We start from the raw sequence: 22,091 nt of genomic DNA, 5'->3' as shown, positions 1-22,091 counted from the left end.
TTGCACTAATTCTAGAGTTGCTGAAATTCGTGTATAACATGAGAGAAATCCAATGTGTGCAAGATTAGATCAATGATATTTAAATACTTGTGAGTAACAAATACTTGTGTTGGGAACAACATGGACATAGCTTGAGTATCTCATGTTTTAAAGACATTATAAGGCAACCCCCTTATCAATCAAGATATATTTAATATGAAATAGGGGCCTTTCCCCATATTTCCCACTGTACTCAGCCCTGATCTCCTTGTGTGATCTCCTTATTGTAGGTAGCTTGGCTTAGCCTCCTCTTGGCTGCCCATCCCTCCTTTTTCCTCCTGGAATGATCCCAAAAGGAAAAGGTTGGCTGTTGTGATGAGTGGCTGTTCTTTCGTGATTGTGGTGCCCAGCTGCATTGCTCCTAAGGGTAGAGGGGGAGGAATTTAAAGGGGGTGTTTTTCTCCTTATCCATGGTATCTGACAGCATGCCTTGGGATTTATTTAATATCTCATTCATAGACTAGAGCAGGTCAAGCCTTTGGCCGCTGGATTCAGGGCCTGCCTATGCTGGGGCAGAGGTGGAGGGTTAGAGGCTGCTGATTCTTGCCCCACCCCCACACTGGGTACAGCAGGAATGGGGTGGTGGTCCTACCTGCTGGTGAGTGAGGCCCCTCTCCAGGTGACCTGAGGCTCCTGTGACTGACTGTGGGCCTCTGCTTGTCCCTGGGTCCCTTGCCGTGTGTCATGGATCCCTCCTCCGGGTCACCCTGCTTGCCCAGGCCTTGGCGAGACACTAGGGCTCATTGTATGTTATGGTAACAGATACTACCTGGACAACAGAGCATACCTGTGAGGCTGGTGGGTGGCCTGGCATCCCTTCTATAGCTTCCCTGGGTGTAAACGCATTTATGGTGGAACCTCAGGAAGAGAGTATCACCTCTTCCATGCAGCCTGCCTGGCCTGGCTCCCTTTCATCCTTTCTTGGCCTAGATGGACTATTAGATAATTGCCTGTTGCTACTCAATTAAAAGAAAGGTCATTTTTTGGCTCTTAGAATTGTCAGAAGAAGAAAGAATACTCTGGGAGTGCTGACATTAACCACATCAAGAAATAAAATGAGCCGGGCGCGGTAGCTCACGCCTGTAATCCCAGCACTTTGGGAGGCCGAGGCGGGTGGATCACAAGGTCAAGAGATCGAGACCATCCTGGTCAACATGGTGAAACCCCGTCTCTACTAAAACTACAAAAAATTAGCTGGGCATGGTGGCGCGTGCCTGTAATCCCAGCTACTCAGGAGGCTGAGGCAGGAGAATTGCCTGAACCTAGGAGGTGGAGGTTGCGGTGAGCCGAGATCGCGCCATTGCACTCCAGCCTGGGTAACAAGAGTGAAACTCTGTCTCAAAAAAAAAAAAAAATAAATAAAAATAAAAAAATAAAATGAGTGGGTTTGTGTTGTGCTAATGCTTGCTGTCCAGCACAGGTCCTGGGTGGGATGTTTTCAGATTTCTATTATATGGCAGTCATATACCTGCACCTAGAAATACACAACCTCAGCACTGCCATTGTAGGAAGACAAAGGGGCTGTCTGAAGAGTAATGTGGCAATGCCCTGGGCAGCTCCATCATTCCAGGGAACCATAAAGGGAAGTGGGAATGCACATTCCATCCGTTTCACACTAGGCTGAAAGTGGCAGGGAGAGGATTTACGCCTGGCCTGCTAAGGGCAGCCTCGCGCTCCCACTGCAGAGTGCCAGCTTCTCCAAAGCCAGTGCTTGGGAAATGGCCTTGTTGGCAGCAGGCAGGAGGCTGGTGCAGTATACCTACCAGCTGTGCAGCCCCCCACCAGCAGCCAAATAAAACAACCTCTAAACCAGCCCCTCAGGATTTCATGCCATGGGGGTGGCGAGGCATGGGGGGAGGTGGAAAGCATTAAATCAGAAAGTTTTCCAGGTACCAGCAATGTCAGGGTTAATATGGCCTGACTTGCTTTTCAGGTGAGCACCTGTAGCTGGCAGGAAAGCGGCTTCTTGGTGGAGGTGGACGTGGATTCCAGAAGCCTTAGAGAGGCGTCCAGAGCCCTTCCCACTGTATCTAGCTGCCTCCTGGGGAAATTCCTAGGCTTTTTTCACATCAGAAAAGCCACTTGCAAGCAGCCGGAGCCGTGTGGCTTGTGCAGTGATTGGGGAGCTAGGTGCTTTGGTACTAGTCCCAGATCTGCTACTTGTTAAATGTTGAATATTGGAGAGAAGTCGTTTGAGCTGTCTGAGCCTCAGTTTCCTCATCTGTGAATCAGGGAATTTGATCAAGTGACCTGAGATTCCTTCTAGGAGCTCTAACAGTCAGTGATAGCATCTATTTCATTTGAGAGAATCTCCATAGCTCTATTTTTTTTTTTTTGTCCCCAGACCAATCTGCTTCAGCTTTGTGCAGGTGTATCACCTGGGGTTCTGTTAAAATGCAGAATCGGATCAGTGATTGGGAACAGAGCTGAGGGTGGCTGCCACCAGCTCACAGGTCACACTTGAAGTCATTGCTTCTTTCCCCAAATGAGCTGCCTACGGAAAGACCAGGAATGCCTTGCCGAACTGCTTAGAAATACAGATTCCCATATGCATTCCAGACTTACTGTGTGAGACTGTCTGCACTAGGACCTGAGAATCTGCATTTTATTATATCCCTTGAGTCCCCCTTAAGCAGGCAGGCTGGCCCCAGCCACTGGACTCTATTTGAAGGCCACTGCAGAGGCCAGATTCTCCTGTGCTCAGTGGTTTCCTGTGCAGAAAGGCTATGCTCTTTCATCTTCCTAAATACCGTTCCTAGGTTAAGTGTTTCCTTATCTTTCCCCATCTAGAAAATCTCCACCTCAAGCAGATTGTGTTCCAAAACCCCCTTTGTGTTGGGCAAGTGGAAAACAGTTTTCTTTGGGGATCTCATTCTGAGGCGGTGCTATTCAAAACCTTGGTGCTGCAGGTGTGTTTTTGAGATGTCCAGTCTATCATGGGGCAGCAAGGTGTAAACATCAAGAAAAAAATGAATTACTAGAAAGACAAAGTGAAAAAAGACATATAAAATACAGATGTCGTTCTTTTTATTCTTAGTTTGGACAGAGATCCATTCCTCTACCCGGGTCCCACAATTTTGCAACTTCCAGTAACGATCAGTGGTTACCTTGTGGCCCAAGCAACTGGAAATCAGTACCCTACAAAGTGTGCTTGCTCCAAGGCAGTGCAAACTAGAAGTTGTTACAAATGTTTCCAGTAACAAATTTGCTTGGCAGCCTCCTCCATTGAATGAGACAGTGGTTGTTTTTGCTAAGGCAGAAAGGGAGTGTGGTACTATCGGGCTGTGTTTTGCTGTCTGGAGTACTCCTGCTTGGGGAAAATTGAGGCTTGTTCCAGAATGCAGAAATCGCTGTTACATTCGACAGTCTTGGGCTGGAGGATGTCTGATGGCATCCTGAGTGTGTCACAACTCATGTCTCTAAAGGCACTTAGGTAGGACACCATCAAGATGTTGAGAATCAGCAGAAGGAAGGCAGGAAGGGGAGAGGATCTAACCTATCAACATAGGTATTCAGAAAGTCTGTGTTCTAAAATAAGGCAGCCCTTCCCTTACATCACACTTATTCCTAATTTCAACAGGCCTCTGAGCCTTGCCCCACTGTGTCACAGGCTACAGCTGGTTAGAAACTGGGGTGGGGTAGGAGGGGATGTTATTCCACCAGTAACACCCTTGGGACGTGGTACAAAGGTGTGCCCCTTCCTACATCTCTCTCACCTTCCCAAGAAAGGCTAAAGATGAAACAGAGTGCATTTGTAGAATTGAGAGTGAAGTGAGGTGAGGTGTGTTAGAAACAGCCTTGCACAGCATCAGCCGTGTGTGGTACGTGTTCCATAAATCTTAGTTTAGAAAAAGTGGCAAATTCCAGGCTGCTAGTGAACAAAGGGGAAGACAGGCAAACAACAAACCCAAGAACTAGATGCCTGACAATCTGGGTCTACATCTTGAAGGAATGTGAATCCTGTCCTCTCATTGCAAAGCCGGCCTTCCGTGGCCCCACGACTCTGCCTCCCAGCCCTCGTAAGAGGGGGTGGGAACAGAGCTTTACCCCAGGGTGGCAAAGAGACCTGGCTCCTTGGTTCTCAACCCGAGGTGACTGTGTCCCCTCAGGGAACATGTGGCATCCTCTGGAGACATGTTGAGTTCTCACAACTTAGATGGTGCTCCTGGCATCCTGTGGCTGGAGACCAGAATTGTTGTTGAGCATCCATGTGGCACAGGACAGCCCTCACAACAAAGAACAATCTGGTCCCAAATGACAACCATGCCAAGAGTGAGAAATCCTGGTTACTCCGCACAGCAGATTGGCTGGCCTGGGGTCACTGCCCAGAGGGGCAAAGGAGAACGTGCAGTGGAAACAGCTGCCCTGAGCACGGGGGCACGCTGATACCTGCTGATTCCCCCATACATAAGGTCCTGTCTTGTTCCTGATGCCACTTGGATCTTCCTGCCAGATGCAGTAAAGTGTGAGGAGTTAAACATCACTTATAACTGGAGTGACTGGGGATTAAAGAGGAGAAAAATTGTGAACTGGGCTCAAAGGACGAGCATGTTTTTCTTTCTTCCTTCAGCACATTGGCCGGGTGTGGTGGCCCCATGCCTGTAATCCCAGCACTTTGGTAGGCCAAGGTGGGAGGATTGCTTGAGGGTAGTTTAAGATCAGCCTAGTCAACATAGTAAGTCCCCATCTATACAAATACATTTTCAAAAACAGTATCCAGGCTTGATGGTACATGCCTGTAGTCCCAGCTACTCAGGAGGCCGAGGCAGGAGGATCACTTGAGCTCAGGAGGTCAAGGCTGCAGTGAATTATGATTGTGTCACTGCACTCCAGCCTGTGCAACAGAGCAAGAGCCTGCCTCAGAGCGTATTTATTAAGCACCTACTGTATGTCAGGGCCTTGGTCTAAGCCCTGGTACACAACAGTCAACTAGACAAAGATAGTCCTTGGTTTTACAGAACTTCTGTTCTTGTAAGGAAGACAGATTGTTAAAGAAGTAAACAGACTTTGAGAGGAGTACTGTGAGACAGTGCGATGCGGGAACGGGCATGGGCGAGAGTCCTGCTTTATGAAGGCGGCTGGGGAAGACCTCTCTGAGGAGGTGCAGTTTGAGCCGAGATTGGCAGGAGGAGAAGGACTCAGCCTTGAGAAGTTGAAAACGTGTCCCAGGCCGCAGCCAGGGAAGTAAAGACTTGAGGGTGTCCAGGCTGAGTGTACATGTGTGGCGGGGAAGTGTCTGCAATGCTCCAGAAGCAGCTCCTCTTTCATCTAGTTTAAAATTGTGCTCTGAGGTTAGATTTTGTAGAACAAAGGCCTTACACAGAATGTGAAAACATTATGCTACCCTGCTTACAGGCAATTAAAAAGGGGAATCAAGCTGGCAGTGCCGGGTGTGGGGTGGGGTGGAGAAGGCCATGGAGACTATTGTGTGTGTTATTCAGCAGTGTCCTGGGCTGCTTTCTCCAGAAATGGCCCTGACACTTGGAGGTAAGTGTGGCTAGTTTACTGGGACACTGGGATGCAGTGATGCAGGACAGGCAACCCCTAAGATCGGGGCATAGCCCAGGAGAGTTCTTAGGCTTCGCGCAAGAAAGAACTCAAGGGTGAGCTGGCGGTGTTAGGCAGCAGCTTTTATTGAAGTCGCCGTGCGCAGCTGCAGCAGAGGTGCTGCTGCTTGCAGAGCAGGACTGCCCCATAGGCTGTGCGCCCAGAGTAGTAGCTCAGAGGCAGTTCTGCTGTCTTATTTGTACCCACTTTTAATTATATGCAAATTAAGCGGCAGTTTATGCAGACATGTCCAGGATGAGGGTGGTAACTTCCGGGTTGTCGGGCTGTTGCCATGGAAAGGGGTGGTAACTTCTGGGTGTTGCCAGGGCCATGCTGAACTGACTTGGCACAGGTGGGCATGTCTTATGGAAACCTGCATCCACCCTGGACCTGTCTTAACTAGTGCCCAATTTGGTGTGAGTGTCTAAGTCCCACTCCCAGAGTTGAGTCCCACCTCCTACCTCATTCCCCCCTCAGAGATTAAATACTCCTCCTTAATCTTAAGGGGGCTGCAGAAGGGCGGAGATCCGTTTTCCATAACTACTTCCTGCTGAGTTTATGGGCGTAGGCCCTGCCTAGCACTAGAGGAGTAAAAAATCTCTGGATACCTGATCTAAGGGGCCCAGAGGCAGGACGCTTTTATTCTCCGTGTCAGTGGACGGGATGAGCTGGAAGCCTTGTGCCAGCATTGTCTCTGGAACTATGGTAATCTAGAAGACACAAACTTCTAAGAGGTTAAACAAGGACCAAAAATTAGTAACAACAAAACAGCTGTCAAAGGTCCTAGACGAGGTGAAAAACAGGTGACACTTAGAAAGGCACTTTTGATAGTGACCAGATATAGTTGGGGTCAGTGCCCTGGTTATGTCTATGTAACTCGGTAGCCTGCTCGGAGATGTTTTGGATGTTAACCTCAACCTGTCCAGAGTTAATATACATGCAGCAGGTTTTATTAATAACTGCACAGACTCCAACTTGTTCAGGTAGTAAATAATCAAACGCTAGTCTGTTATCGACAACTACGTTTGCCAGAGTCTAGGGACTCTTGAGTTCTCTTTAATGCCTGACCTCTGTTGGTGGCTAAGGATTCTAGGATTTGAGCCAAGTTCTTTAGGGTTAACTCATGGTAGGCAAAGCCACCCCAGGGTGCTGCCAGTCCTATTGCCTCGCTGATTCCTGCCAGAATTAATTTTATTGCTCACTTCTTTCTGGTATTTTTTAGTCTTAGGGGTTATAGATTGTGACCCCTGGAGGGGCAAGAGTGGCCAATATACATTGATGTCAGTTCCATGTTTTTGATACATAAGGGAAAGCTACTTCTTAAAGAACAGGTGACTCCCTAGGGAGTTGGGAGTGGTTATAGGGTGTGACTTCTTCCCATTCATGGTCACAGACAAAAAGGAGCCCAGCTGGGGCACCCACAGGAGCCCTGTGGGGTGTGATGCTTATACTTTATTGCCAGGTTGAGTCTATAGAGACACTTTCCACCGATTCTAATGGTGGTGGTTGAACAGTCTTTATTTTCTAGAAGAGGGCAGTACTCTCACCTTCACAGACCAGGCAGTTGTTTTTCCTTTGTATATTCCGGTCCAGGAGAGGGTACCCTATACATGGTCTTTTCACTTACAAATGGAATCTCATTTACCTCACTGTGGTCTTGGAAACTTGGCAACTAGAGTTGGATCAGAGCATCACAGGGAAACTTCCACTTTTGTGTGATTAATGTGAGCGTGAATGCAAAAGATAAAGTTACTTAGTGCACTGGAGACAGAGAAACCCAACTTCTCAGATTCAGATAATAGTGGTCAGGGCAGGGGAATGTCAGGGTTCATGTGGAATCCACTAAGTGGGGGAGATTTCCACTTTGCAAGTAGGGGTTTGGGTATTTTGGGATTGCTATGGTTAATTAGGAGGTCTGGGGACATGTTGTGAGATCTTCCAGATGGATCAGAAGATGAAACTCTATCTTGGGGGTGTTGATGACAAATCTAGCAACCATAAAGACCATTCTATGCTGCTATAATTTTTGAAATATTTACTCTAAAATTTTGTTCCCCCCTACCCCCAACACACACACTGGCTTAGGTCAATTAGAAGAACAAACAGAATTAACGGTGGCATCATGGTATCTGGTTGGGTCTTAGAGCGGCCTCATACCCACCAAGCCCAAAGGAGATGTTTCCCAGGAGGAGGTGGCTGGTTAAAGCCATAGAAAAGAAATACTATACTCAGGAAGAAGAGCAAGATTAATGCTCCTATTCCCATCTACAGCATTACATTATGTCTTCTGGCTGAGTATTGATTATTTTAACTAGATAGCAGAGGTCTTCCAAAGCTTTAATGATATGGGTGTGGTTGGAGTGTCCTCCTTTTGTGCCTGTAACTCATAAGAAACAGGTTTAATCCTGGATCTGTGTACCCAAGTAGGTGTTCCGTGAAGTTTAATAGCAGTGGGCGTACTTAGCAATACCCAATAAGAGCCCTTCTATTTTGGTTGTAATTGATACTTGGAAGAATCCTTGTCCTTAAGGTTTTAGCAAGACTAAGTCTCCTGGTTGAACAGGGGAGCTATTTTTTCCTTTGTGAGGAAGGACAGTATTTTGTTTTTATATTGGAGGGACTTTTGAATCTGTCCTAAATCCTAAAGGGGAGGGGAAAGGTTCATATAGGTAATTACTGCAAGCCAAGACCACAGCAGCTCAACACATAGAATCCATGGTTTGACATTCTTGGCTCCCATACTGCTCAAAAGGAGTTCAAGGGCCAGTGAGTGCCCACCTACCTCCACACTCATCCACACTGTGTGGATGACTTACACAGACCATCTACAAGATAGTTGAATTTCCTGACATGTTCTATACTACCTCTTAAATAACAAGTTATTTTACTTTAGGACAGAAATTTACTGTATAAGATTTCTCCACATATAGAATTACTCTTTCTATCCTTTCCTTGCAAACAAACAATACATTTTCCATTCATAATGTTCTTTACATCTCTCTTTTCTACTCACTGGTTCACTTGTATTTTTAACCTCCCATTTAATAACTTCTGGATTAGACAAAAAAAAAAATTCTCAAAGGATACATTTCTTTAGCACATTTTATGTAAACCTAGAAAGGAAGAAGTCCTGAACCTCACACTAGACATTGGCATTCTATAAATGCCAACCATTCTACCATTTTATGGTTTTAAACCACACATTAAGCATATCCCATTCACTTGAATTTAATTATTTCACTTTTAACTGCATTATCTAGATCACCAAGAACCAAGATATCATACAAAGTTAGTCACATTTAAAGCCATTTTAACTGTTTTAAAGCCTATGAACATCAGTGACTTACCTAGATAAAAATCCTAAAGTTATATTTTAGAAGACACAAGATTCTCTTCAAACTAATATGCTTTGACTAGTCTTATTTGTTGAATTTATGAGTGCTGTTTTATCTATAAGCCAATTTGATAGCATGCTGGTTACAATACACATCACAATACATGTACCTATACCCAGAAACATACTAAATAAAACAACCTATACAAGACAACTGGATTCAAGTTGTTTACAGAACTGGAACCTATCTACCTGGCCAAATTTTGTTTGCCCCAATAGGTATGGGAAGCAGTAAGAGTCAGGGCAGAGAATCCCATCAACTAAAAAGGGGAGGAGGCAAACTGCATTGCTCAAAAAAAGATTCTGGAGTCCCTAAGCCACCAGACAGCATGCCCAACAGTGGAAATACCAAAGAAGAACTTTCAGGCAGCTGCTTACCTGCCACCGTGGAAAGCTGTCCTCTGGATCAAGGACCCAAGACTCCCAGTAAACTTGCCTGAGCAAAGCAGCTCCCTGGGACGAGTAGAGGAAGTAGCTCTGGTATTGATGGAAGCTTTTTTTTGTTGTCTGTCACCAGAGCAGTTAGGACATTCTCATTGCCAGTGGCTCTTTTGCTTATAGTAGGCACAGTGATTCCAATCCAGGTGTCAGCAAGTCAGGGGCTCTTGTGTGGGCATCCCAGATGCCAATTTTACGACATTTTCTCAAGATGAGCAACCCCGAGGGGGAAGGGGGCTTAAAGTAACTGTTAACAATTGTACTTTTTGGCTATTTCTTTTTCCCCCCTCTTTTGCCCTGTCCTTATTGTTGTAAACTTTAAAGGCTATGTGTAAGTGTTGGCTCATAGGACTTCAGTGTCCTATTGCTGCTTTTTGTAGATTCCTCCTAGTGTCAGGGGAGGATTGAATGATAAAATGTTTACCCAGGAGAGCTTGCCCTTCTGGGCTGTCTGGGCCTGCATTAGTGTATTTCCTGAGTTCCTCAACTAAATGACCCTGAAACATAGCAGGATTTTTATCTTTTCCCTGAGTTATTTCTTTAACCTTGTCATAATTGACTGGCTTACCCATACACTTTTTCCTCCACATTTTTTTTTTTTCCCACAGCCCAGGACGCGGATGACAGTATTTGTAAGTCACGACAATTTAAAGAACGTGGTCAATGTAACAAACTCTTGTATAAGCTTTTCTGGAATATCTGAAAACTGGCCAATGTTTTCCTTTTATAAGATCCAATTAGACATAGAAAATGGCATGTGTATTCTTTGAGTGTTCCCTGATTTCCATCAGCTACTTCCCATGATGGACACAGGTTTGACTTTAGAGGCTGATATGGGACCTCACTCCTGTGGTACTGTTTGGGCTCACTTTCTTGAGCAGTAGAGGGTGTAGACGAGGGCTAGTTGGATAAGGGGGAAAGGTGCCTGATGACATTGGGGTGGAATCTTTCACTAGAGAGTTGGTGAGAACGCCCACTCAGGACTGGTGACTGAAGAGCCTCTGCAGGGGCTGTGCATGTTTGATGGTGGGCAGTGAGTTGGGGATCCCTCATGCATGGCTTTCTGGTACCTGGCAGTAATGTGAGCCAGTAAAGAGCCATAAAAGTCTGTACATAAGGGATCTCTTCCCATTTTCCTTCTTTTTTACAAAACAAGCCTAATCGTAAAATATCATTATAGTATATAGAACCATGTTTAGGCCAGATATATTGGTTGTCTAACTTGTATTTAACCCAAATGGTGTTGCAATACAAAATGAGTTTCTTTTTCTTTAAGCCAAATTTGAATTTGCTCCAGTAGCTTAAAAGACACCCTAGTGGTGAGTCCTTCGGGATGCTCACTCTTGTCCCCATGCCTAGTAAGGAACTCCACAGAGGGTTTTAGTTAGCTTGAGTTTAGCAAAAACCTAGTTACTTTTCCCTCTTAAATTCCCATGTTCTTTAAAGGTGTAAATATGGATAGCAAGGTGTTATAAAAGTGGATTATGAGCTACAAATGGGCAGTCGAATGTGGAGCCTAAATTCCATAGAGATTGAGAGTTGGGTGGAGAGGGGGCTAAAGAAATGGAGGAAGGCAAAGGGGTAAACAGCATTGCCCAAGGGGAGATCTCAGAGGCCCCGACTTGCTGGAGAACCTCCCCAGTAGTGGAGATACTGAAAAAAATACCAGGGTGGCCACCTGTCTACCACTGTAGGTGGCTGACTGCCAGGCCAGAAGCCTGGGGACTCCCAATTTCTTTGACCAAGAATGGCGTAAGCAAGGGAGTTAGAAGGCAGGACATAGGAAGGAGCTTGCAACTGGCTATTAGGAAAACAATACTCCTAACTTTAGGACAGAAAAAGGCAAGACCAATATTCGCCTGGGGGAAGGGGCATAACCCACAATCCTGGAGGAAATGCCAATGCCAAAAACCCCAGAGCATCTGGAGGGTGGCCTATAAGACCAATGCTGAGAACCCCAAATTGCCACGTTTCAGCCCACAGGGGTACCCTCACCAAAGCAGTAGTACACAGCAGCACCAAAAACAATGGGGCACCCAAGGGGACGGCCAACCCAGTGAACCCAAGACCAGGTTACAGAACATAGAATGTGTGACTCTTGTGTCCCGGAGTCAACAAACAGGGGACCTCTCACAGCCGAGTGTCCTGCCTTAAACAGTTGCCCAAATATAGTTAACAGCAAGTCAAAAGCAAACATAAGACTGCAAACAAGACATAGGTATTAGGACTGGAAATAAAACCAACAATGAAGCAATCAAATGGAGTCAGAGAAGAAAGAACCAGGTGAAGGGGTATCAACGACATCCTTCCTTCAAGGCACCCAAACTAGGTGGGGAGCTGACCACTTAGCCAAAGGCTTTTATTTCCTAGCTTACCTAATATTATTTGGAGACATTACAAAGGTGACACTCACCCATCCACAGAAGACAAAATAGCACCAACCAGCCTTCCACATGGAACCAAGGTGCAGGTCTCTCCAGGTTCCCCAGCTTGGGGGTGCTCAGCTTCTGTGTCGGGGGCTGGCACAGGGACCAGTAACCCACCAGCCTGCTGGTTGGAGGAGTGCGTCCCACACGAGACAGCTGCACTATGGACACTCGGCTGTCCACTCAGTTCCACCACCTGCCAGGGAAAGATGATGGCTCTGAAAAGAGGCTCTGGTTAGGGTTCTAGCTCGGTAGTGTTAGCAGCTCTTTATTGTTACCGCCTCAATGTTACAGCTCTTACATCCTCAGTCACAGTCTGCTTCACCGTCTCTTGCCATTTCGCCAATTGCTGCCTCTGTCTCTGCTGTCTCGCCTCTCTGCGGATGGCCACTGTCTCCACTGTCCTCGTCCCTTTGCTGGCTGCCAGATGATGCAGAACAGGCAGGCCCCAAAATTGGGGCTTAGCCTGGGAAGGTTCTCAGATTTGCCCAGGAAAGAATTCAAGGGTGAGCTGGTGGTGTTAGGCAGCAGCTTTGATGGGAGTAGTCGTGCACAGCAGAGGCAGAGGTGCTGCTCCATAGGCTGTGTGCCCAGAGTAGCAGCTCAGAGGCAGCTCTGCAGTCATATTTATACCTACCTTCAACTATATACAAATTAAGGGGCGGTTTCTGCAGATATTTCTAGGATGAGGGTGGTAACTTTAGGGCCAGTGGGTCATTGCCATGAAAAGGGGTGGTAACTTCTGGGTGTTGCTATGGAAATGGTAAACTGACATGGCATGCTGGTGGGTGTGTCCTATGGAAAACTGCACCCACCCCGACCTGTTTTAGCTAGTGCTCAGTTTGGCTCTGTGTCTAAGCCCTCCCTCTGAAATCAAGTCCCACCTCCTGCCTTACCAGTAGGAGTCACAGGTAAGAGCGTGTGTCATGGAGGAGGTTATAAGTGTGGGCCACTGAGGCCCACTCCCTCCTAGGGATCTCTGAGAGGTGGTGTCAGATAGACTCAGCTGTCCTGACGAGGGGGCAAGGCAGCTGGGCCTTATCACTCGCTCCTGCCAACCATGGGTAGAGGGCAGCTCCCAGGGGGTTCACTTTTCAGCATTTGTGGCTCAATAGCTGGCCAGAGAAACCATCTGCAGAGAGTCATAGGTGTTTGCATTTATAATTTTTTTTTGAGACAGAATCTCACTCTGTTGCCAGGCGCCAGGCTGGAGTGCAGTGGCGTGATCTCAGCTCACTGCAACCTTCGCCTCCTGGGTTCAAGCAATTCTCCTGCCTCAGCCTCCCTAGTAGCTGGGATTACAGATGCACATCACCACTCTCAGCTAATTTTTGTATTTTAGTAGAGATGGGGTTTCACTGTGTTGGCCAGAATGGTCTTGATCTCTTGACCTCATGATCCACCCTCCTCAGCCTCTCAAAGTTCTGGGATTACAGGCGTGAGCCAAGTTTGCATTTAGAGGCTGTAAATGCAACCACGCCTGGCCAAGTTTGCATTTAGAGGCTGTAAGGTCAAATGCCCAGGAGGGGTGTGGCTGGCACAGAGTTTGCTGCAGCTACTGTGTACCTAGAACAGTCAGTGTGCTGGAACCATGGTTGGCACAAGTTAGGATGATATTTAAGGAAAGAAAGATCAAATATGTTCTACCACTGAATGTATTTGAGAGCATTATTTTGGCCCAGGAATCACAAAGCAGAGTTTAAAAACTGTTCTTTAAAATCCTAACCTGCTGACAGGCTCTAGAATCTAACCTATGAAAGCCTCTGTGGGTTTGGAGTGTGCCTGTCATTGCTGCGTATTACTCTGAACTTTTAGTGGAAGGTAAAGATGTGATGTGTAGATACTGAGCAAGAGAAAGTGGTTGGGGGAAGCAAAGGGTGATTGTGTTTGAGGTTATAAACAACCACAAAACCACCTTTGAGAATTCAGTGCTCTGAACATGAGGGCTTGCAAACGCTTTAGAGTGGCCGGGCTTTGTATCGTTGACTGGTACCACAACAGAGTTGCAAGCAAGTGATAAATTCCTGACCCACTACCACTTACATGTAATCCTTCAGGAAGTTTACCGACATATAGCTCTCACAGCTTTTGTATGCATAAGAATTTACTGTATTATCGTTCAGTTATATTCCGTATAGCATCAGTTCTTAAGTACACACACATTTTTAAGGCATGTAGTATTGTTACCATCCTTCCATTCGTCAATATATGTACATCTTGGTTTAACCCTGTAATCCAGGGACTTCTGTGATCCCTCCCTCTTGCTCTTTGCACTCAAATAGGAGAGAAGGCAGTGTCATTCAGGATGGCTGGGCTGCAGGCACCCGTGGGGCATGTTTATGGAGGGTGGAGTCACCCTGTGCCCCTCAGAACCCATGTCTTCCCCTCCATGTCTGAGCTGGTGCTTCACTTGGGGCCTGCTCGTCGCCATCTCTATGGACATATGCCTCATTGCCTGGGTTTATGAACCATGAGGCTAAGTACAGAATTGAAAAATCCCAGAATTGAAAAATCAGGCCTAGGGAGACGCAGGGTGCTCCATGGTTGGCAGACCTATGCAAACCACACCAGAGTCCAAGGAAGCTGAGAAGCCGAGGAAGAGGCTGCCAAATCCAGTTTCTCAGAAAGAAACACTTAATAGGGACTTACAGATGGAAGCCATGCCCGTGTCTCGAGGGGTGGCGAGATGAGATGGTGGATCTCCACCCATCACCCCCAGACCCAGAGCTTACATACCGTAGGGAAGGAATGTGTAGGGCAGTCATAGGAAAAGGCAAGAATCTGTTGTGAATCTGCCTAAGGGCGAGATTGTCTGACCTAAGGGCAGGATTTACCAATAAGTACTTTCTCTTACATAAGGAACAATAGGTAACAGAAACCTTAGAAGCTTTCCAGGAACTGGGGTCGATCAGAAGTCAACATGGCAGTGGGCATCCAAGGATGGAGTTGCCTTAGCCTCTACACAGGGGCCCGCCAAACCTCAGCCTTAAGCCTCATGCTCCAAGTCAGCATCAACAGAATTCTTCCTGGGGCCAGTGGGACATTGATTACTGTTGTTCCTTCAGCCTGTGATTGCGTCAGAGGCCTGCCCAGAGGACGGATTGGTAGGCCAGCAGTCTTGCTCCTGTGGCCAAGCAGCATCTTCTTGTGTCCCTTGGAGTTCTGAAGGTATTTTTACATTATCTTCCACCTGGATACTGTTGATAAGTCTGATGCAATTATCATTCCTGATTGTTTGTAGATGAACTGTTTTCCTTCCCTCTGGAAGCATGTGAAATATTCTCAACGTGGTATTTGGAAATTTCCTCTTGATGTGTCTTAGTCCGGGTCTTTCTTTTCTTTTTTTTTTTTATTTTAATGCTGGGCACTTGGTGAATCTTTTCAGTCTAGAAACTCATACTGTTCAGTTCTGACAAATTGTCTAGTAATTGCCTGTTCTCTTTTCTTGAACTTCTCATCATTCAGATGCTGCAGGTGCAGTCTGGTCTCTCTGTTTCCCTTCTCTGCCTTTTTGGTTCTTCTCTCCATGTTCATTTCTGCCACCCAAATTTTAGTTTTCAGGATCACTTTCTTTTTCTCTGAATGCTTCTGTTTTTTTATTTTTTGCATCTTATTCCTATTTCAAAGTTGCACGTCTTCTTATATTTCTCTGAGGAAATTAATTATGATTTCGTTCAACATTTGCTTTCTGCTCCCTGCTTTTTATCTGTCTTCTCCAAGTTCCTTTTTTCAGTGTGTTTGTCACAGTCTTTATGCCTTATGGTAGAGACTTTTCTAAACTATCTTGTGATTATTGAGTGTCTGTTCATATTTAAAAGAGAAGCATTAAAATTTGATTGGAAGTTAAGGACTGTGTGGGGACAAGGTATAGAAAATATTTTCATGGTTGTACTAGTCAGGGTTCTGTAGAAGGACAGAACTAATAGGAGACAGATAGAGATGTAAATAAGGGGGAGTTTAGTAAGTATTATACAGTCACAAGGTCTCATAATAGGCTGTCTGCAAGCCTGAGTCTCAAAAACTGAAGAATTTGGAGTCTAATGTTCAAGGGCAGGAAGCGTCCAGCATGGGAGAAAGATGTAGCCTCAGAGGCTGGGCCAGTCTCTCCTTTTCACGTTTTTCTGCCTGGTTTATATTCAGTGGTAGTTGATTAGATGGTGCCCACCAGATTAAGCGTGGGTCTGCTTTCCCCAGTCCACTGACTCAAATGTTAATCTCTTTTGGCAACACCCTCACAGACACACCCAGGATCAATACTCTGTTTCCTTCCATCCAGTCACGTCAACACTCAGTATTAACCATCACAAGTCCACCCCTTGTCAACTTGAACCCGTACACATCTGAGGTCATACATAATCTCCAAATTAAGACAATAATAAGGTCATAATTATGCCTAACATAATACAACTATCCTTCATACAACCTGAACCACACCAGTCCCCAATCCAAATACTATTACGTAAAGTTAACATATTTAAATGCTGATTTTAAGAAAATACATTTTATGTCACATGATAAAGGATAAAGGAAGTAAAATGAAGATGTTTTCTTAGTACAGGTGTAAACACACACAAACATGTTTTTAACAAAAGAAGGAAAAATACTCATGACAATTACAGTCCCATTTCTGCAACTGGTCATGTGGTTGTAGCTGGTGTTAATGACTACCTTCTTCTACTACCCATTCTGTATTCCCTTTGCCTTCAGCAAACACTTTGGCAGGCCATGGGTTTTTTTCCTGGTGGAGTAATCCAAACCTTCATTCTTGAAGGGTCTGTGCTGTCTGTAGTCCTGCCTGGGCTGGGTTGTTGTAGTTTCTCATTGACTTTAATCACAGGGCATGATAATTCTAAGAGATGCCCTAATGGAGCTCCTGTATCCCATGCATGCTTTTCCTTGCCTCCATTGTGGAGGTAAGTAGGCTGATTTCATCTTGATAGTCTGGGTCAATCACCCCAGCCAACATAGTAACTCCCTTCTTAGCCTGTTGACTTAAAGGTAGGAGGAGCCCAGAGTGTCCAGGTGGTAATCTTCCAATTTAATGAAGTTTATTGTTTCTCCTGGTGGCAGCGTTCCTCTCTCTGGAACTCAGACCTCTAGGCCAGCAGAACATAATGTCATGGGAACAGGAAGCAAAAGTTTTCCTGGTGTATCACTAGGGGTGATGGTGAGTGTTGCCACTTGCACTTCCACCCATTGATTGCTGGAGCTGTGAATCCTGGCTATGGGAGAAACAGTACTATATATATTGAACACTGATTCAGAGCATACACAGCCTTCTGGAGAACTTTGCCCCAGCCCTTTAAAGTATTGTCACTTAGTTGGCATTGTAATTGTGACTTCAAAAGATCACTCTACCATCTGTCAATCCAGCTGCTTCAGGATGATGGGAGGAACATGGTAAGACCAATGAATTCCATGAGCACAAGCATTTGCCACACTTCTTTAGCCATAAAGTGAGTGCCTTGGTCAGAGGCAATGCTATGTGGAATACCATGACAGTGGATAAGGCATTTTGTGAACCCACGGATGGTAGTCTTGGCAGAAGGATTGAATGCAGGATAGGTAAGCCCATATCCGGAGTAAGTGCCTATTCCGGTGAGACCAAATCTCTGCCCTGTCCATGATGGAAGAGGTCTGATATAATCAACTCATCACCAGATAGCTGACTGATCACCCCGAGGAATGGTGCCATATCAAGGGTTCAGTGTTGGTCTCTGCTGCTGGCAAATTGGGCACTCAGGTCCGCCTTGGCGAATGGAAGTCCATGTTGCTGAGCCCATGCATAAGCTCCATACCTGCCACCATGGCCACTTTGTTCACAGGCCCATTGAGCGATGACACAGGTGGCTGGGGAAAGAAACAGTGGTGTCCACAGAACTGGTCATCCTATCCACTTGATTATTAAAATCTTCCTCTGTTGAGGTCACCGTTTGGTGAGCACTCACATGGGATACAAATATCTTCACAGTTTTTGACCACTTAGAGAAGTCCATTCACATACCTGTTCCCCAAATTTCTTTGTCACCAATTTTCTGATCATGCTTCTTCTAAGTCCCTGACCATCCAGCCAAACCATTGGCTACAGCCCATGAATCAGCATATAATTGCACATCTGGCCATTTCTCCTTCCATGCAAAGTGCACAGCCGGGTGCACTGCTCAAAGTTCTGCTCACTGTGAAGATTTTACTGCTGTCCTTCATGAATGTCCTAGAAAGGGGCCGTAGTGCTGCAGCTGTTCACTTTCGGGTGGTACCTGGGTATCATGCAGAGCCATCTGTGAACCAGGCCCCAGTCTTCTCTTCTTCTGTCAACTGATCACAGGGAACTCTCCTTGAAGCCATCAGTGCAGGCTGAGGGAGAGAAGGCAGGGTGGCAGGAGTGGAGACCATGGGCATTTGAACTGCTTCCCCATGTAACTTAATTGTGCTTTCAGGACCTGCTCCAGCTCAATCACGTATATACCACTTCCATTTGATGATAGAATGCTGCTGTGCATGACCTGATCTAATCGACCTGTCACCAGGTAGCTGGCTGATCACCCTGAGGAATGGTGCCATATCAAGGGCTTGGTGTTGGTCTCTGCTGCTGGCAAATTGGGCACCCAGCAGTGGCCGTAGCCAGGTCAGCCCTGGTGAATGGTCGTGCACAACAGCATTCTGTCATCAAATGGAAGTGGTATATATGTGATTGGGCTTGAGTGATTGTGATTGGCTAGATGGGTCAGAAAGCACCCCGTCCATGATTGGCAGTTCAGGTCTTATGGTGACTTGATGACCCATAGTCACACATTCAGTTTCCACCAAAGCCCAGTAACAGGCCAGGACCTGTCTCTCAAAAGGAGAGTAGTCATCTGCAGAAGATGGCAGAGCCTTGGTCCAAAATCCTAGAGGCTTCCGCTATCATTCACCTGTCAAAGGCTCCAAACAGAATCCCTGTCTGCCACTGACACCTCAGGCACCATTGGATCTGGTAGGTCCTGTGGCCCACGTGGCAGAGAAGCTTGTACAGCAGCCTGGACCTGCTGCAGAGCTTTCTCCTGTTCTGGACCCCACTAAAAACTGGCAGCCTTTCAGATCACTCAATAAATGGGCTGGAGTAATACACCCAAATAAGGAATATGTTGCCTCCAGAATCCAAATAGACCCACTAGGCGTTGTGCCTCTTTCTTGGTTGCAGGAGAGGCCAAATGCAGCAACTTATCCTTCACCTAAGAAGGAATATCTCGACAGGCCCCCCACCACAGGACCCATACAAATTTTACTGAGGTAGAAGGTCCCTGAATTTTAGTCAGATTTATTTCCCATCCTCTGGCACGTAAAGGTCTCACCAATAAGTCCAGTGTGTTTTCTCCTTCTTGCTCACTGGATCCAATCAGCATAATATCATCAATGTAACGGACCAGTGTGATATGCCATGGAAATGAAAAGCGATCAGGGTCTCTCTGAATAAGATTATGACACAAAGTGGAGACTTGATATACCCCTGAGGTAGGACAGTAAAGGTGTACTGCTGGCCTTGTCAGCAGAGGGCGAGTTGCTTCTGGTGGGCCTTATGGACGGGAATGGGGAAAAAGGCATTTGCAAAGTCAATGGCTGCATACCAGGTGCCAGGAGATGTGTTAATTTGCTCAAGCAATGGAACCACATCTGGCGTAGCAGCTGCAATTGGAGTCACCACTTGGTTAAGCTTGGGATAATCTGCTATCATTCTCCAAGATCCATCTGTCTTCTGCACAGGCCAAATGGGAGAGTTGAATGGGAATGTGGTGGGAATCACCACTCCTGCATCCTTCAAGTCCTTGATGGTGGCACTAATCTCCGCAACCTCTCCAGGGATGCGATATTGTTTTTGATTTACTATTTTTCTAGATAGAGGCAGCTCTAATGGCTTCCATTTGGCACTTCCATTTGGCTTCCATTTGACCCATTGGCCGCGTCAGTCACCCGAGCCAACATGGTAACTCACTTCTTAGCCTGTTGACTTAAAGGTAGGAGGAGCCCAAAGTGTCCAGGTGGCAATCTTAACTTCTAGTTTAATAGGATTGTTGTTGTGTTTCCTAGTGGCAGCGTTCCTTCCTCTGGAACTAAGACCTCTAGGCCAGCAGAACATAATGTCGTGGGAACAGGAAGCAAAAATTTTGCTACTGGATTGCTAGGGATGATAATAGCCCTCACCATAATGGCCCTCACCCTACCAGTCAGGGAGCCAGTATGTGGGTTCTGCCAGCTGCTAAGTATATCTGTGCCAATTATGCATTCTGGCATTGGGGAAATGATCACAGGATGAGTCCAGGAACCCACTGGACCCACTGTAAGTCACACCTGAGCAAAAACTCCGTGAATTTCCTGACCTCCTTAAGCCCCTACTTTACTGGAGGACCACAATGACGTTTTAGGTCCCCTGGAATTAACGTCAGCTTAGAGCCAGTGTCCAGTAGTCCCCAAAATGTCTGATCATTTCCCTTTCCCCAGTGCAGTTACCCTGATAAAAGATCAGAGGTCTCTTTGTGGAAAGACAGGAGAAAGATTCACTGCATAAATTACCGGTAACGTAGTGGGGTCCTTTCTTAACGGGACCTGGCCTCCCCTTCATTCAAAAGGTTCTGGGTCTGTAAAGTGACTCAAGTCTGGAAATTGATTGAAGGGCTATGATTCTCGGTTTTTATAATTGAGATTAGTCTTTTGCCTGTTTGACCTAGAAGTTTTCTGCTTGTATAAATTAAGAAGAAATGCAGTAGGCTTCCTATCAATTTCACTTCTAGGAACACTGTGATGAAGTAGCCAGCGCCAGAACTCTACATGAGTCAGACTATTCTGATTGTAGCTTTGCCTCTGCTGTCCATTATGGTAAGTCCTCCCACCTGACTGTATCATATCTAGTTTTTGAAACATGGCAAGGAAAATGATTCCATGTAACTTGACCATATCAGCTGGATAACTGAATAAAACACCTCTCACCTCACTTTCCTCTGGCCTGAAGCTTTTCACTGTAGCAGCCTTTGAAACTAAGGACACAGCTGCAGACAGTGGGCCCTAAATGGAGGTTTCCTGGGGGACTTTAGGGAAAGCTTATATTTTCCTAATAAAACTGTCAAGTGTGGCCAAGATAATACTTCCTCCTTTTTTCTGCCTTTCATGAAAACACAAAGCCTTCAACAGAAACAGCTGACTTCTGACCTTGGGAGAGAGGTCAGTGAACAGCACTGATGCTGACGCTGATGCCTTTGAAATACTGGTCCAATATCACCAGAGGCTGCTTCTTCGGGGTGTGTGTATGGCGGGGGGAACAAATGTTTTCATATTTGGGCCATCCTAAATCTATAATTTTCTGTTTACTTGCAGCCAAAAATAGTCCAAATGATTTACCCTCATAACTTTTTGAGAAAAAAAAATAGCTCAATAAGAATAAAGTATCTTAAAGCAGTCTGCCAGTCTTTTCCTTTCTTTAAAATCAGCAAAGCACGGCAGGACAAATCTGAAAGTCTGTTTACTGTTGTCTTTGCTGATGTTATTGGCAGGCAGTGCACTTATTTCCAGCAGGGAAGATGTGGACCCAGTTAAAGGGATCCAGACTCTGGTCATCAGGAACAAGGCAAGCCCTTCCCCATGAGAAGAGCACAGAGGGAGTTAATATGGAGTTGACCAGATGTAGGCAGAGGAAGGCCTGTGGACCAAATCTGACCATTTGCCTGTTTTTATAAATAAGGTTTTATTGGAACACAACCATGCTGGTGTGTTTCATACCTCCTTGAGGTTAATTCCACCCTACAATGGCAGAGGTGAGTGGTTGACAGAGATCCTGTCTCACCAAATCCAGTGATATTTACTGTCTGGCCCTCTACAGAAAAAGCTTGCTGACCTCTGGGTTAGACTGTCAGGTGGTAGAGACTAAGTAGGGAGTGATAAGTGCTAACTGGCCACCTGAGATTTTGTCTATATCAGGAAGCTGCAGGTGGGAAATGTCCAGACAGTGCCTCAGAAGAACCCATGGAGTATGCATAAGGGGAAGGGTTGGCGCTTTGGACACCAGCTATGCCCAGAGTGAGCCAACTGTGCAGTCAAATACAAAACTTCCCGCCCCTCACACCTCCGTTCTCCCTGTTTCAATCCTGCTGAAGTCAGAGATGCAGTCACAAGCAAGGTGGGGAAACAGCAGTAAATCCAACCACAATACCTCTCCTCCCCGACTATAGACCACACGCCTAAATCAGGCCTGTCACATTGGATGCCAGGTAGAAGCTTTG

The 22,091-nt window shown here is 46.1% G+C and overlaps 1 protein-coding gene across 2 annotated transcripts in view; it reads left to right on the top strand.

The window, feature by feature from the left end:
* The window catches only part of BACE2 (beta-secretase 2), a 96,923-nt gene that overhangs the window by 5,609 nt on the left and 69,223 nt on the right, over window positions 1–22,091 (top strand). The gene's annotated exons all lie outside the window — the stretch shown is intronic.

This window comes from Sapajus apella, unplaced genomic scaffold (assembly GCF_009761245.1).
Source record: "Sapajus apella isolate SASKATOON/1434 unplaced genomic scaffold, GSC_monkey_1.0 scaffold8, whole genome shotgun sequence".
Classification (NCBI taxonomy): domain Eukaryota; kingdom Metazoa; phylum Chordata; class Mammalia; order Primates; family Cebidae; genus Sapajus; species Sapajus apella.
This window is presented reverse-complemented; position numbering and strand designations above follow the sequence as displayed.